The sequence below is a fragment of the Equus przewalskii genome, chromosome 18 (genome assembly GCF_037783145.1).
Source record: "Equus przewalskii isolate Varuska chromosome 18, EquPr2, whole genome shotgun sequence".
NCBI lineage: Eukaryota > Metazoa > Chordata > Mammalia > Perissodactyla > Equidae > Equus > Equus przewalskii.
The window spans coordinates 60,085,030-60,091,029 of record NC_091848.1 but is presented as its reverse complement, the minus strand read 5'-3'; positions in this window follow the sequence as shown (position 1 = coordinate 60,091,029).

Below are 6,000 nucleotides of genomic sequence, written 5' to 3'. Positions count from 1 at the left end.
AAAAAGGATAACAAAAGCCCCCTTCCAAGGTAAACTGGTCTAAGGCTAAATTCTACACCTAGAAAGAGGGCCTTTGTTAAATGCTTTGTGCAGACTTTCAAAGGTGTGATACATTGTCCTGAAAGTTTTACAACATAAAAATCTTTTGATTCACCTTTTAAGTTAAAAATGTCCCTGATATACAGAAATAGTTGGAAAATATGCAGCTGGAAAGGTGGGTCAACCTCTTTTTGTCATTCAAAATGTAATTCAGTTCTCTGGGGAACTGGAAGCAGCCATCTTTGTGTTGCAAATCTCTGTAAGGCCACAGGTTTGGCTCTAGAAGTGAGTCCAAAGTTTACCTGCCTTGCCAACCCAGGGTCTCCCTTGTTCCTCTCAATGCTCCAGATATTGATTGAGACATTAGGAACAGATAAGGCAACTACACCCCAGAAACCTCCTCTAGAAGAAAACTTGAATGCGTTCTCTGTGTCTTTATGACTTAGATCTTCTGCTCCATCTTCTCCAAGATCTAAGAGCCATTCTTTGAAAGGCAAATGTTTCTCAGAAACTAAGGAGCTCTGTACTGCACCTGACTCATAACAAAAAATTAATGTCTCTGTCTGTGTCTACCTGTGTGTTTATGTGTGTCTAGACTTATGTTATATATATGCTATATTTTATCTCCAGATGGTATGGCCAAAAGTAAGAGTTCTGTTTAAGTGGCTTAAAATAAGCACTTACATAAATTGTTTCTAAATGTAATAGAAATGAACCCAAATGTCTTTCAAGTTAATGTGATATGAAATAATCTTTGGTAAACAAAAGCTTGTTTAATTTTGTTGGTTTGATTAAAATAGACATGCCCCCAGTTATCACATTGGATATGATGCAGACATGCAGCCTGGGTTTACTAGTCAAATAAGCTCATGTTATCCCTGTTACAAATTTATCAGCAAAAATAGCTTAGAATGATAGCTAATTTTGTTTAATGTCTCATGAAGTTTTCATGAGCAATCTGAATGTAATTATTGGGAACAAATGATTTAGATGTAAATGAAATAAGAGTTTAAACTTTTAGCAATAATTATATTAAATACAACTTCCAAAATCTCTTTGGTAACTTAAAACTTTGAAGTTTTACTAGATTAATTTAAATAATAAAAATTCATTAAATATCTAGATAATTTCCAAATAAGATAAAATAATAGACATTAATTACTAAATAGAAGTTTACCTACTTTTTGTCTTACTACAAAGAAAATAAAGGTGTTTGGTCTATTGGTAAACATGTTTTGTACTTTATTAAAAGGTTGTACTATAAAAGTAACATGTTTCTAAAAACTATGAAAACTGGTTATAAATTTGTCAAGCCACCGAATGCTAACGTAAAAAACGTTTATAGTTGCTTACTTAGTTTTTACTTAAAAGTTAAGGTTTCTAAGCGTTAAATATTCTAATATGTGATTAAAGCTACTAAAAATTAAATAAAATATGTTTGTATTCAAGGAAAGTAACATATATGTTTTCAGTAAAGAAGGAATAAAGAATGGAAATGTTTTTGTTTGTTGGATTAAGAAAGAGAAATTTGTCCTAAAGTACTAGGAGAAAGAAAGGAGACATGAGACATATTGTGAATGAAAAAAAATTATAGAAGGTCTGTAAAAGAAAACCCATGAGAAAAAGTTTTGTACATGGTCAGTTTGGCTAAGATCGAAATGAATTTAATTAAGTAAATGAGTTTTAATGTCAAAAGTTAGCTGGTGCAAAATTAAAATTTTGTCTTCTCTCTCTTAAAAAGGATAATTTTCTTGAAGTTTTAGTCTGTTCTTGGTAAAGAGATTAGGAAAGTTTTTTTCTTTGAGTAGTCTACAAGAAGGGTAGAGATTTTCTGTTTTATCAAAATAATTTTCCTATATTGTTTTCATCAGGTCTTTAATCACAGGTGCTAAGGTTTCTCTTACAGCTCTTTAATTCTCTGCATTCACCTAAAATTCTTTAATTGCCACCATGGTTAAATGGATAACTAAGCATTGTTTCAGAGGGACCTATGATATTATGTGGGGAATGTTATTGATATAAGTGTTTTTAAAAATTATATAACATTCCAAAATTCTAATCTGTCCTGGTTGTAAACCATAATTCTTATTATCTTAAAGTGTTATATGTCACAGAAACAACCAAGTTTCTTTCTCAATTGTCATTTTTAAGTATTTTGTCATTTACAGACAGTTTTATTTTACTCTGCTTTTGCAAATGTTCTCATCTTTAGAGAGAGATTCATGGAAAGGACTCTGACACTTATTCTAAAATACAAGTTTCTGACAAACTTTCAGATTATAAAACTGAACTGGGTAACAAATTACAGAACTCTAACAGAGAAGCTGATGACTTCATGAAACTACCAGCAAGGATCAAGATCAAGAGTTGATTATACGGGACTGAATGAACTGATGGAGATGATTATAAGTCTTATGACTTTTCATTTGAAATAGTGTTTATTTTTTTAAATGTTTTTTTTCAGATTTAAGGAAACCTTTTTCTCTTTTCTCTTAAGCAAATTATGACTTCAAGCAATTTTGTAAATTATACTTTTGTAAATAGACTTGAAATATTTATCTTTTTATCCCTATATGATCTCTCCAGAATTTGAAAACTCTTAATGAGTAAGTATTGCTATTTTCATGATAATATACTTATTTGCTTAAGTTCTATAAGAATCTGTTCTCTTTATAACAGGACACAATTGGAAACATTTGTTATATTACCAAGGCTTTGACTGGAATGTCATATTTGAGAGAAACATGCATAGACTCAGACATGACAAGACGGCTTTTGAGAAACAAAGATTGGACTTTATGGAATTATGCCACTTAGAAATATTGGCCTGTTACCTTGTTCATAGGGTTCCCAGCAACTCACCAGGTAAGTAAAGAAAGTCACTTATCTGGCAGTTGCAAGAAATCTCAATATTTTGGGGAACTTCAAAAGAAGAGAAGAATTCACCCAAATCTGTAGGTATTATAACCTTTGTTTGATAAGTCTTGGCTTTCCTGGACTTGAGAAGCCTTTAAATTTCAATTTGAGATTCCTTATAAAAAGTTTCAGGAATGCAGATTTAAAAGAGTCTATATCAGTTGCTATTCTTGCTATACTTATGTAAATAATTGGGCAAAATTTATTGAAACTAGACTTACTTTACAAACCAATTAGTCTTAGTTTGGCTATCTTTCATAAAAATGAGGTTGATTTTAGAGAAAAAAATCATATTTCATTAAAAACTATAGTACACATTTGTGGATATTAAATCCTAGTTCTGTTCATTGTCTTTGAGGTTTTTGTTTTCTATTTGTAAACTGGACGGGATCCTAAATTCTTCTAGTCTCCCAAAATATCTGACTCCAAATATCCAAACTAATATTTTCCATTATTTCCATCATTTTCATGTGAGATCATTGAGAACTGAAACCACCCTTGTTTCTGAAGTCCTGCAAACTGAAACTAGATAACTTGATGTAAACTTGCAAAGGTCATCATGATAACATACCTGTTGCTGTGTAAGCCGCTCAAAAGGATATCTGAATACTCAATGACATCATCAGAGACATTTCAAACTTCAAAAGATACTTCAACACTGACAGATAAACGTTTTCTTGGCTGGCTGCTCCCTGGGCTCAGAAACTGATTTATAATTTCCTCCAACCATTAACTTTATTTTTATTTTTCTTTCAATACAGATGTTTCTTATTAAATACCTGATTACTTGCTTCCACAATATAAGACTAGTTTTGGGAGCCCACCTGCATCTTTGCCTCCTAAAATGAATTCAACTGGACTGATCTATGATCAGGACTAAGAAATGTGTTCTGTGAGATGATACATCATGGAGCAATCTACCAGCTCTGCTTTTAGTATATGAATCTTACAGAGAAGTTTCAGAGGAGGGAACTGATTGGGTTCAGGGCAGGGTTCCCCAAGATGCACCACTCTGGTATGTTGATTATTTCAAGCTCAAGACAATAAAGGCTCAGAAGACTCAGGAAGAACATTTAACCTTCCCTAAACTGCCTGAAAGAATTTAACATAGAAGTCCTGTTCTGGGAAGGAGCTAATAATATAAGATAACTGTAATGAGATGTAAAATGTGTCTCTCAGATCACATTGCCTAGTTGGCCCACTTGGATTTCCATCTCCATGCAAATTGCCTCCCACCCTCTTGAAGAATCCCAAACCACTACCCACAAGACCCTCATATGTCTTTAGCTGAAGATGATATATAAGCTGGCAGCTTGGCAATTTCAGTGAGTTACTCAGTTTTCCTGGTCTTTCCCATGTATACATGTTATAAAGCTTTGTTTGATTTTTCCCATTTAAAAAAAAAAGTCAACCTTTACACCTACCTAATAATATAGACAAAAATCAGTTTGATTACAGACCTAAAAGTATAAAATGTAAAAAATACGTAAATGTAAATAAATATGATATGGATATCTCTCCAGCATTTCTACCACTTCAAATATACTCTACAGGAATACTGATACATATTCATTAAAAGATGTTTAACAGAATATCGATAACAGCACAATTTACAGTAAATTCAAATAGGACAAAAGGCCAAACATCCATATAGACCAGAATGGACTAATAACTTGTGGTATATTAATAGAACATGTCACACATAAAAGGGTACATGCTGTATGACTCAAAGAATTGGAAGCAAGAATCCAGTGTTCATTGCAGAATTGTCAACAGCCAAGACATGGAAACAACTTTAAGGCTCATCAAAAGATGAATGAATAAGAAATTTTGACACATACATATTACAATGGAATATTATTCATCCTTTAAAAAGAGGAGAATCCTGCCATATGCAACAATTTGGATGAACCATGACTTTTAGCCAGTCATAAAAGGATAAATATTTCATGAGTCCACCTATATGAGGCATCTAAAATATTCAGACTCACAGAAGCAGAGAATAAAATGGTTGTTGCCAAGGGCTAGGGAGAATGGAAAATGGGGAGTTGTTCAATGAGTGAATTTTCAGTTATGCAAGATGAAGAAGTCCCAGAGATCTGTTGTACGACATAGTGTCTATAGTTAAGAACATTGTATTTTATGCTTGAAATTTTTTTCAGAGAGTAAATCTCATGTTAAGTGTTCTTACCACAATAAAAAATATTTGAAAATTAAAAATAAAATACTTTCTGTAACTTTTGATACGCCTAAATATCTCAGCAAGCATTTTTTGTTATGGCTTATTTTTTAAAATATATACTGTATTTTATTCTGATATTAAAAGTAGCCCTCCTAGGTTAAGATAAAATTTTGAAAATTATGTTTTTATAAATTTATCTCTCAGAGGGTATCACTGTTAGTTTTATTTGTGTGTGTGTGTATGTGTGACTGGTGTCTGTGTGTGACCATTGGTATATACATAAAATATGTTTTCTCTCTAAATGAGATTACATTTTAATCTATTCCTTTCATATTATGAATATTTCTCATTTTTAGATATTATAAAGACATACAAAAGTATGTTTATAATATAAACATATAGGCGTAACATGTACATACATAAATATATGTATTATATATGGATATTTATGATTCATCATGAATATAAACTCATACGACTATTCTTGATCATGTTTATTTTCTCTGGAATGGCACTATGTGAGAGTTCTTTTAAAATTTTACTGTTAAACTTATCTGTAAATAAAATAATTTCAAACTGGAAGGCAAAAGTATATTTTTATATCAAATATTTAATTACAATTATTTTTAATAGAACATTTGAAACTTTTATCATATGTTTGTTTTTCTTTTTATTTTATCCATTTTCTTTCATTTTTACACTTTCATATAGCATCATCATTTTTAAAGTTTATATAATATATACTTATACATACATATATTCAGAGCTTTCAATGAATCAGATTGCAGCATATATTTTCTCAATTTCCTATTTATTTTTATTTTTGACAGTAATATTTGAATTTTATGCAATACAAATTATCA